General features: G+C 36.1%; 1 protein-coding gene across 1 annotated transcript in view; it reads right to left on the bottom strand.

The window, feature by feature from the left end:
- The window catches only part of cntln (centlein, centrosomal protein), a 119,200-nt gene that overhangs the window by 86,958 nt on the left and 19,579 nt on the right, over positions 1-12,663 (bottom strand).

Here is a 12,663-nt window from a genome sequence, read left to right as displayed (position 1 = left end):
CTATTTTATTAAATCCATAACAATTAAATTTTAAACAATATTTCAAGTGTAATTTATGAGATTTGTTGTATTTTGAATCCAATTTTTCTTTGTAAAAAGCAAAAAAGTTGATCACACTGATTTCAAAGTTAAGGATTCATTAGTTTGAATATACATTGAACCAAAAACTATCATAACATTTTAGTTGATAATTCAGTATACTTTATTTTTATCAAAACATCCCATGTTTCGGTAGTGACAGTACATTTTCGGTAGTGACAGTAATGCTTTGGTAGCAACCACATCACATTACAGAATTTTAACTCGCATACTAAAACACTACTAAAACATACTAAAATACAAAAAAATGTGCATAACTGTGCTAAAATTTTGTTAATTTCCCCCAAATATGAGGATTACATGTTCCCTTTTATCACTACTGAAACAATGATGACATGTTTCAGGAGTGACTGTTTCGGTAGTGACAATTCTATGTGATAACACCCAAAAAACAAAGATGTCACTACCGAAACACCACCAAATGTTTCGGTAGTGACAATTTCAGATAGTTTTGAACATAGCTCAAAGATGCTAACTAGCACAGCTCTGAACAGTGGTATACATATAAAAACTAAATATTATGGAATACCTCCCAAAAAAGTGTGCTTAATTGCAGAAAAAAAAGGTGTTCAGTGGCGACATTACTTAAAGTTACAGACAGATTTTTTCAGACTTTTGAACACATTTACCTCAAAATGATGAGACCTATCTACTCACACCTTGCAGCTATGAGAGAGGGGGACAGAGGAATAATTCCTGATCATAAATTTATGGGTTTAGCTCAAAATCAGTCTAGGCCAATACACTAAAACATACACCGTTTCTGGCAGTAAAAAAAAATGCGGGGCATATATATATATTTTTTATTACATAAAGTTTCACAATTTACAAAGAAAACATAATATATATATATATATATATATATATATATATACATATTTTTTTTTTTTTTCTTAACTTCACTTTTTAAAGGAATCAAAAAGAAACTTTAAAACGACAAAAAAATTATGATGATAAAATGATGATTTTATATATATTAAGCTTCCTAATATTTTAAATATTATTGTGGGTTTCAATAGATCTTAATGACTCTAAGATTTGAATACTTAAATACTTTTTAAATGTGTATATATATGAAAATGCACACACACACACACACAAACACACACACAAAAAGAATATTAAGCAGTACAATTGTTCTAAACATCGACAATAATAACATGTTTCTTGACCACCAAATAAGCATATTGGAATGATTTCTGAATGATCTTGAGACACTGAAAAAGCTGAAAACATATTTCACTTTTTTTTTTTTTTTTTTAAATCTTACCAATCCCAAAAGTTTGATTGGTGGTGTACCTGTCAAAGCACCTGACAGGGCAAGCTGCATTAAAGAGAATGCCTTTTCATTGTTTTAAACTGAATGATATAAAGCATTTCAAAGTATAGGGGAGCGAGGATCATGCACCTTTCCCACAGCAGCTCACTCAATCAGCCTCCTCTCTCAAAATGACAACATATCAGCATAAAGACATATCAGTCATTACGCTTTTTATTTATCAAGCATTTTAATGACAGAACTTAAGAAATTAGAACTTAAATGTGGCAGCCATGTACAAAGTAAAATCTATGAATGCATATTTGTTATATTAAACAGAATCTGTAGGCTGTTCAATTCAATATTTGTGTAAAAAAATAATAATAATACTAACAAAATAATACTAACTCTACTAATAACATAAAACCCACTAAATTCTGACAGACTTTGAAGCTTATGAATATATAAGTCAGATTGCTTGCGTGCACTCAAACACATTTGCTGAAAAGGTGGACGGTGAAAGGTGCACACTAGTGAAAGGGACTGGTGCTTGCACATTACTGCTGATAAAATTAAGAATAATTCCAAATGAATTCCGTCATTTGGACAGGAATAACAAGAACGTAAGGCTCATCATGTGCATGTGAGAGTAACAAACAGAGCGCTCATAGTTAAGTGACCATGAGTAAAGGCGTCTACACTCTAGAGCTTACAGTGCATCAGGAAACGCTGTGAATTCATGGATATCATTTTAAACAATGTGCTGTTAAACAATCACGCTCTCAAAAAGCAGTCAAACTTTCAACTAAGATTTTTTTTTTTTCTCTGAAAGAGTTGTTGGAGCTTGATGGTGGTGACATTTAAGTCATGCAAACATTATGTAGTTTGTTTATAACATACATTTAGTTTTTCACTTCTTATTGTATTTACGCTTCAAAATTCATAAAACTTGTGCTCTTTTGTGAAGATTATCACAATGAACCAAACATGTAAGAATCATAAACTTATTTTCTGCAATAATCCAAAAGTCAATGGAAAAATCCTATTGAGTTTCTGTCGAGGGAAATACAGTTATGCTTACTTCAGGGCTGGCCTACAAAATATGTTATCACTGCAGCACTCCATGAGCTTACACATTCTTTTCTGTTTCCTGTATTCTAGAATCTAGTGTGTATGCAAACTGAAGTGATCACATAACACAACATGCAGTTAAAATGTATGAGTTCTAAACTTATTCCTAGCCCCTAACCTAATCACTGCTGGGTCAAATCTAAATTTATTAGCCAGTCGTTAACAGACATTATTCAGTCGCCTACCACAAAAGTGATTGAATGGCAATGTAGAGGGTTGTTACTCGATTGATGGCCGCAGTTCATGTGCTGCACTGCCTGCACACTGGTAGATTTGTTTCACAGCCGTGAAAGAGACATTACAAGATTATCAATTCAACTCCTGGCAAAATAATATGACAAGTGAAAGTGAGTCTATTGCAAGCCTGTATCCAGTAAGTGCAAGACCCAAAGCTTTCTTTTTGGACCGGATGAAAACAGATGTTACATAATCTTTCCTTTTCTTCGCAGAGAGACAACTCTAAGAAAGTGTGTAAAGTTCAGCTGTGTTTCTGACATGTTTGCAGCACCAAGTTTGAAGGCTGTGATGACTGGTAATTACCGCCAGCAGACAAGTAGGCCTTGGCACCTGTGTTTTCTCTGAGAGCAAGATAATGAAAAAACAACAGCGCTGTCATCACCTTCGGGTTCCTGATTGCATTATCAAAACTACAGCCGGGCTTGGCATCTGGGCGTGACCTTGTTAACTGCCAGGGTAATTAAGTTTAACCAATTGGGAGAGGGGATGATAAATTATTAGCAGGTAGATTTTGTTCACATTTTATTAAATTGGCCTGCCAAAAGGGTCGGCCAAATTATCTGGGGCCTCATTTGTTGGAGGCCGGCCACATTGGCGCATCTGTTACAATTATTTATAATTTCAAGCAGTCGAAAACCAACAGAGTTCGGCATCAGCCGCGTAAAGCAATTTACAAATGATCTGATGAGGGAGTGTTTGAGTCTTTTCCCCTCATTTCTAGCCAGCAGGGAAGATGAGGGGTGAAGAAGGAGAATAAAAGGGTGAGAAAAAGAGAGAGTGTGAAAGAGTGTGAGAGTGTGTGTGAGAGAAAGAGAGAGAGAGAGAGAGAGAGAGAGAGAGAGAGAGAGAGAGAGGAGAAAAAAACAGCGTGCTGTAATTACAGAACACGATTAGGTTGTTCTGGGAGTTTTGCTGGCACTGGTGGTCTCAGTGTAGAAGCAGAGGGAACATATGGAGGGGCTCGTGATTGCTCTCCCCGAGGCCCGTGACCCGTCTGCTGGCAAAGCTGCGAGCTGCATCTGAATTAGACTGTTCTACACATGTACCATTTCTGCCACAAAACAAATCTGATCACTGTTAATTACGAAACAGCTATAATCAGGCCCCTGACTGTATGAAGCCAGTAGACGAGGGCTTCGCTCTGGGCTGCTGGAATGTGTGTGTGTGTGTGTACGATAGCGAAGTGTTCCCTACACTAGCATGGAGGTGTAAACACAGAGGCATCTCTGCGTGGCTGCGTGTTTGTATGAACACAGACGCGAGTGGCTCTCGGGTCAGGGTCGTATGCGAGCAGGCCTGTGTTTTTAACTGCTGATCAGAGCCCCTGCAGATGGACGGGGACTGTATGTGAGCGAATAAGTGACCGGTTGGGCCTTTAACACATGGCTGGGGTTTATTAATGAGTCTCAGTACACACGCTGCTCATCTGATGAAAGCACTTGAGCACAAGAGGTCATATCATTACAGTAGAAAACATTCAAAACAAACCAGCATCCAACAAAATGTTTCAGGACAGCCAGTGGCTGGATTCATTTGATGGCGTTCTTGCTAATACAGCTGTTTTAAATACATTTTAACACAATACAAGGATTTTATAATGCTTTGAATAAATTATAATACACACATATATATATATATATATATATATATATATATATATATATATATATATATATATATAACTGTGATTTTGTATCTTGCAATCGCAGCTGTCGCAGTGTCACTAGCTGTGTTTCCATTACCCTTCAAATTGTGCAAATTGAAACTGCGGATTAAAAATAAGCCTAATGGAAATGCACCAGTTTCGCAAAAACTCCCATATTGCATATAATAATAATAATAATAATAATAATAATAATAATAATAATAATAATAAACAATTTAGATAGAACAGCTATTGATACAAAGTAAACACAAAATGTTTAGTGCAAATTTAAGCAGTCCAAAAAAAAAAAAAAAAAAAAAAAAAATTATTTTTATTAACTGAACACATGTATACATAACTGAAGTAGTGCAAAACAAGTACAGAAAGTGCATTGTGTCAACTTTTTTTTTAATGCATGCAATTCACAATTTACACTGTGAATTCACAACTGGGGGAAATAATTACACTGGGATAAGTTTTTAGCTAAGAACACAAGTCTGTCAACTGTCTCTGGTTTAAGAGAAGCTCTGTGGCATGAAACTATGTTCATACTGGCACTAAAAACCCTCTCAGATGGGGAGCTAGTTGCTGGAACACATAGGTATTTCTTCATTAATTTTGCAAATTTGGGGAAATGCGCCTCATGGATGCTCCACCACCATGAGCACAAATCAATAGAATGTGGACTCAAACATGGTTTATTTTACCTCATCTAGTCTCTGTGATCTTGTCTCATCTGATACCAAAGATTTATGCACTCTCTCTGTTTATATTATGAAAACTGGTAAAACAAATGAAAAATATTATAACAGTGAAATTCCTAATAGTAATTCCAGATTGCAATAGCCTATGTTTCTCTATTCAAACAACAGCAGTTGAGTAACGTTAGTCTAAGTGCATTTATTCAGCAAACAATACTGTCGAGATCTGATGACAGAACACAGACTGGTTGAGGGACATTTAATTTTGATCACTAAACTCCAGCTTAATTGTTTGTCTGTGTTTTCATATCATTGTCGGCACTTCCGCAATGAACAGCGAGCTTGTGAGCGTGGTTGCCAGATTCCCTAAAATAAGTGAAACACTGGGCAGAAAATGTATCCTTGTAACAGCGAAGCTCTGACTCAGGGATTTTAACTCTTGATATCTGGCAACCGCACTCATGAAAGCTCGCATAGTAGAGGCATGTAAAGCACCCCACCTCACATCTCTAGCACGGTAATACATAAGGGGATGTAATATTGGACGTTGGGTGTGTTGTTTGGGGAAATTATGCTTGAATTTAAAATATTCGATATTCAATGATATTTTCAAATTTTACATCGTCATCAAAATTATCACTAATATTAGATATATCGCCTGGCCCAGCCCTAATGGATTTTTTTCTTTTGCATTTACAGGTCACATGGCTTATGTTATATAATCATTCTTCAATAATTATAACCTCCAAGAAACGCTTTATACCTGGCAACTCTCAAATATAAGGGGCTTTCCCTGCCATTAATGCTTAGACTATTTACACTGCACACATTTGCGGCACATTACGGCTCCATGCTGCTTCTGTAAAGATACACGCATACACCTTTTTCGATTAAATATAGGCCAAACCGGTCAAAATCCCACCAAAATCTGTTGCCATGACTTATCGCAAGAGGAAAAAATTATGTTATTAAGTTGCATAACATCGGTTAATGGAAACGCCATCATTTTGCAATACTTTTACTGCAAATCTGTAATGTAAATGCATCCACTTTACATTTCGCAGAGTTTTTTTTAAACTTTATCTTGCTTGATCTTATATATATATTATATATATATACACACACACACACACACAACACACACACACACATAACAATGCATCCTAAACCGTCACACTGTGATAAGATTTTCATATTCAGTGACACAGTCTTTGTCATGGAATATACTTTGTCATGGAGTTCACAGTTATTTTCAAGTTCTGAGGTAAATTATCCACTGTTAAAAAAAGACACATCTGCCGATTTTTTAATTGCTTTGTATTGTTTCAATGACTGTAGAATAACTGTATGTAAATGAACTATGTGTTTCAGTTATTCCTACACGGCTCTAAAGTGTGACCATTCCAGTCGCATTTGTGACTGAAAACTAGTTCATGCGACTATGAAAAAATATTTAGGAGCACCATGTGCGACTGACCCGATCAGCATATTTGTGTTTGCGCTGAGGGGATATTCAAAGGTTTCTACATGTTTTTGTAAGGTTGAGAAAAGTAGCACAGACATATCGCACAAATTCTTTCATAAAGAAAGTGCAGAGAGAGTGCAATTAAGAGATTCATTGTGCAGTGTAGAGAGCTTCGTTGGTCATAATGGAACTTCGTGAGATCGCAATGAACTAAGATAAGTGACAGCTTTTAATGATTTTTAAGGGAGTTTGTAAATGAGATATTGATTTAATACAATGGTTAAATAAACAAGAAGTTAATATTAAGTGACTTACATTGTCTAACTATAATACTATTGCCTGATTTTGCTCTATTTTGTCACCAAAAATAGTCTGAAACAACTCACAACTGAGCCGCTGCGCATCCATTCAAACACAGTGTTGTTCAGTTTATGAATGAACGCGCGTTTTTTAATCTAATTAGTCAATGATTCAATTTCCCATTTATAAAGACAGTCACTTACTTTATTCCTGAATGAATCAGCCCTTCGAACAATTAAAATGAATGATATAATTCATTAATTAAATCAGTGGCTTGCCGCCACCTACTGGCAGATTTAGTTTCATTTTTAAAGTATCGTTTCAGTTATTTAAATCATTTAATATTTCTGTATTAAAAATTCTATATTTAAAACATTAATCTCAACATGAATTTATGAATTGATGAACATACACCTACAAGGCACTTTTGTGTTCTTCCGTGCCATCTTTGTAGTACAAATTAATTTCGTTAATACTGATTTCATTTGATTGGTAACTTATTCTTATCCTACTTGTTCTTATTCTGTTGTTTTTTAGTTTTTTTTTAATCAAATATCACCTCGCAATTGGAAGGCTAATTTTTGATTAAATGATTAGATTTTTTGATTTTTTGATTATTGATTAGAAGGTGCTCATGACATTTTGATTGTGCTCTTAATTTTTTTTAATTTAGGAGCACAAGTGTTTTTAAACAGAAAAGTAAGTGTAGAACCCTCTGTTCACAGATCTTCCAGTTTATTTGTCAGCAAAAGTCACATCATATGAGTGACTTTTGATATCACTAGACTTTTATTAAAACTACAGATTATAGTTCCAAGATCTGTTTTTGTATCCCCGCCCAGACATTTAGCAATAAGCCTAGTTCATTATGGTTGTTAAAGTTTCCCTACCCTTTTAGAAAAAGGGAACACCACAGCCCTTTTACTTTTCAAATTAAACCATTGTGATATCATGCAAAACACAATTAGTACCTTAGCTTTTGACTGGTCAGCTGCCAGCTGGTCACGACAAAGAGTCTGATTAACGCGGAAAAAAAAACAAAAAAACATTTATCACATCACAGAGTCACGTCACTTAGGTTAGGACACGGTAAAAGATGGAAAGGGGCTCCACATACAATAGCCTCCCTTACTCACAAAAACAGATCATTTTTTAAGATGACTTCAAAGTAATACAGTATATTACTTTTGATTCTGTTCAAAAGCAGGCTCAGTCTTTAAAATAAGCACCACTAACAACTGTTTATGATGCAAATCAAATGCAAATATGGTATAAAAAGTGAACAATTTGTGATTTGCTAACAGCCAGCGTCAGGTGGAGGTGCTGAACAATTGCTAAAGACACAAAGGGTGGCCTCCGAAAAGTTTAGGAAGCACTTGCTGTGAAAGTACAATAGGCCTGATGAGACATCATCGGGCTAATGTTATCTAAACAAGTTGAGTGAAACAAACTGGTGAGGCAGCCCACAGTGATGGAGGCACTGCCTCCTAAAGATTTAAAGCCAAACACATCGGCAGCCTCTCAGTATGCTAGAAGCTCAGGGTTTGAGCGTCAGATAGTGATCAAAAGAAACACATCTACTCATCTAAACATGACCCCACATAACAAGCCGTGTGTGCAGGGAGCGGACACTTCAATTATACATCTGACAGCTCGGCTTTCACTAACACTAATAACACGCAGAGGCAGATGTTGAGAGGATCGTCTGGGCTCTGGAATAGGGAGAAATGGGGAGAAAGACATTGAAATTTCATCACTTGGGAGGTTTCTTGCAATCTCAAAGTTTAATTAAATTCATAACATTCCACCTATTAAATAAATACTTCTATAGGTGATAAAGCTGATTAAGTGGCCCCTAAATGTCTTTGGCTGTCTATAAAAATCTGGCTAAACACAGCAAAAAAAATAGCAGCATTAATTAATTCTGGGATTAATCAATAAATTCACTTGAAACAGGTTAATAAAAATCTGCATGTCCAATCAATCCTCACCACAAAATCAATTTGCCAGATGTAGATCCTAGAGGAGCAACAAACACTCACCCTGAGATGTGAGCAGCAACGGGTTCTAACAGATCTTTGACAGTGTTCATAATAAAACTTTGTCACTCAGTATAATAGCTAAAGTGCATAGACAATTGAACAAAAGCTGCAATAAACCTTCTCGCTGCCACCGATCTGCCACATAGAGTGTTAAATGCGCTGCTAATAGACTGCAAGATGCAACACTTCCTGCGTAATCCTCGGGAGGCCAATTCTAGATTTGGTTTTCAATGGCTTTTGACTAGAAAAGAGGAACCTACAAGGCTTAAGGCTTGATTTAGATCAGAGAACGACACAGACAGCATAGTGACAACTTGGGTCACGTCACCGCACAGCCAGACAGCCGGAAGAACGGAAAGATAAAAGGAAATATAGATGTAGCAAAGCAAAGAAAAATCCTGAGGGAAAAAGTGCAATCGGTAAGATCACTGGGATTTATTTCCAAAGAACAATGACTTGAAATATACAGAAAAGCCACACAGTGGCCCAGTCAAAGCTCAGATCAAAAACCAATAGATCATAAAATGAGAAGTTTAAATAAGGCTCTTGTTCTATCTAGTTTTTTTAAACAATTTTCTTACCAGTTGTGTACATTAGGGTTGGAAGTTACATATAATGTTGTTTGTGTGAATGGAACTGTGCACCTTCTATATATGCTAGTATTTAAAAGCTGCTGTGATGAGCTTTGGTTCATCGTGACTTTCTCATCACCACCTACTTTTTAATTACAAGGTACAAAACAGATTTCAGTACTCTAATTGTTTGGCATACTAACATTACAACAATTAATGGAATTACCCTTTTTAATTGTAACTTTAATTTAAATTTGTAAAACGTAAAATGCTGCAACCACACACACACACACACACACACACACACACACACACACATATACATGTATGTATTTTTATATTTTATGGTAAAATTATGGAAACCACAGCTGCCAGATTTTTACCTTAAATTATACAGATATTTTTTTTTTTACAGTGTACTTTTCTACTTACTGAAAACTTGAATATGTTTGGTTCGTTGCATCATTCTGGTCATATATTTTTGTGCTAAAATTGTAATGGACTGTTGTCCCTGTAAAATTTCCTACATATGTCTGCTAGTTTCATGTCTCTTAGTTTCTTTCTATGCTTTCATTTTCCCTTAATTCCTATAAATGTAATGAGAGTTAGTTAACATATACTTGCAAAATTACCTGTAGTTCATAGAATGTGTGGACTATCAAAAATAAAGTGTAACCAAAATATTTCTTAATTAAGAACTAAGAACACGTATTATTTTATATTATATTATATTATATTATATTGCAAAAAAACTGTTACTAGAAAGAGAGCTGTGGACTGTCTTTGAAATAAATGAATTTATTTTGCTAAATCCCACTGAAGCAAAATTTTGATTATTTATATGGGACAGGCCACATCCATCTTTCTAACCACAGAAGAACATGATTCCAGCTTGCACTGGCCTTTGTGCTCTTCTTTAGACCCAACTAGCCACACAATGGGCTTCTTTTTTGTTCCTCTTGGACTTTCCTTGCTCCATCACTCCTCCCTTATTCAAATGAGAGTCTGGTCTCGCTCAGCTCCCTCTGCTGATCAGCACTTTGATCATTCCTAACATTTAAAATTAAAATAAAGCTCTAACAACCAGTGCATTAGAATTTAACAGGTGTTCAGGAAGAAGCTGATACAGAATTTCAGATTACACTAGAATACACATCCCAGTCAGTGCAATTATAGCGGGGAACAGAAAGCCCTCTTGACTGTGTTACACCTTGGGATAACTGATCAGATCACTTTGATGTCTGTAGGTAAAACTGTTAAGAAACAAAACAGCAAGGCAGCCGCTACATGTGCTCGGTAAACACAATTTCATATTCAAAGCATGGATTATTGTGCATACCCAAACTCATGTGATGTGCCACCTTACTGTGATGCACATGCGTACAAACACACACACACACACACACACACATATCTGGCTACACATACAACACCACAGACCTGCCTACTGTGGAAATCCTGCATAGTTATACATACTAACTGAACTATTTGCTACTCCTCAAGCAAAATTTTCAGCAACGATCTACATGACTGCTACTAAACTACATAATTTCATCTACATTAAGCCATTTTCCACTAAGAAGTTAAAGTGTGGATTAGGGCTGACGGTATATATGGTTACCACAGAATAAAGTGTCATTAGAGAATTTGCTATGTCGTGTATTCTGCGATATGCAAATATATCTGCGTAACATAGTGTTATTTAAAAGTTATATAAACCTTTGAGGGATAAGGAAACATGCATGAATGAGAAAATACAGAGTGGGATGCACATTCATAATAAAAGACAGCAGCAGGTAAATTAGATTGCTGTCCCTTTAGGACCAACTGCACGGATACTGATACACATCCGACTTTCACCCAACTGTTTGTTTTTTAAAATATAAACAACTGTGTTTACATGAATACTTCACATGATGGGTATTTGGACATAATTGTGTGCGTATTTGACCATTCAAGCACAATAAAACATGGAAGAGATTCAAGATCACATGCTGTCTGAGAGAGGGCCTTTCAGGGCTGTATCAGTCAGAGTGAGCAGCGGACTGAATTCTTTTTCACTGCTTATTGTGCTTAATAACTTTATTAAACATCATGCATGTCCAAAAATTACGATCACATGCTGTCTGACGCCGGGTTTCACAGTGGATGCGCAAGCAGAGCAGAGGCAGCGTCGAAGCTATGCGTATGCAGAGCGGCGCTAAAAAAAAAAAAAGTGTGAAACTGGCATGGGAAAGGAACTTTCTGAGTGTGTGCTTCGTGTGTGTCAGTCAGCGTTAGCACCGCATTGAGTTTTTACTTAATTAACTTAATTATTTTAAACCAAACTGGGAATCATCAAGACGACCTATGTCTGAAAATGTATTCTACAATTTAGAGTTTCTGATTTTCTACTTAAATTTACAACAAAAAAAAATTACATATATATACAAGTTTGCAGAGAATCAACTACATGAAAACACATCACTGCCAGGAGTTAACTTAATAGGCCTGTTTACATTATTAAAGCTAGAGGCATTTATTAACTTTAAGAATATTTTTTTTTCTTGTAATCTACACATGTACAGCATATGTACGTGTGAGGGACAGAGGGGAACACTGCCACATTACAACATGTTGCCTATATCATAAATCAAAGCACATGACGATACTCATCTGTATTTGCAATACACAAGCCGTGGATCAGCTGCGTGCAACAAATGCTGCCAGTGTGAAAGCACAATGGGTGCGTGCTGCTCCCGCTCTGCATACGCACAGCTTCTGTGCTGCCTCTGCTCTGCTTGAGCATCCAGTGTAAAACCAGCATCAGACAGCATGTGATCGGAATTTTTGGACATGCCACTCACACTGACTGTCTCTCAGACAGCATGTGATAGCAAATCTCTTCCGTGTTTTATTGTGCTTGAATGGTCAAACAATTATATCCAAATACTCATCGTGTGGAGTATTCATGTAAACACAGTTGTTTATACGTTAAAAAACAAACAGATGGGTGAAAACCGGATGTGTATCAGTATCCGTCTTAAAGGGACTAATTTACCTGCTGCTGTCTTTCATTATGGATGTTAACCACTGAACTTGGCTGAATCACTTTTGGATCTTTAGTAGGAATTAGTTCATGTTAGATTGATTCAGTGAAGACTACAGTTTTATATACACTTTATTCAATTTCTGTAATACTTCTTACTACATGTTTAATAAACTTAGCCTACT

Source organism: Labeo rohita, chromosome 1 (assembly GCF_022985175.1).
Source record: "Labeo rohita strain BAU-BD-2019 chromosome 1, IGBB_LRoh.1.0, whole genome shotgun sequence".
In the NCBI taxonomy this organism is placed as follows: domain Eukaryota; kingdom Metazoa; phylum Chordata; class Actinopteri; order Cypriniformes; family Cyprinidae; genus Labeo; species Labeo rohita.
This window is presented reverse-complemented; position numbering and strand designations above follow the sequence as displayed.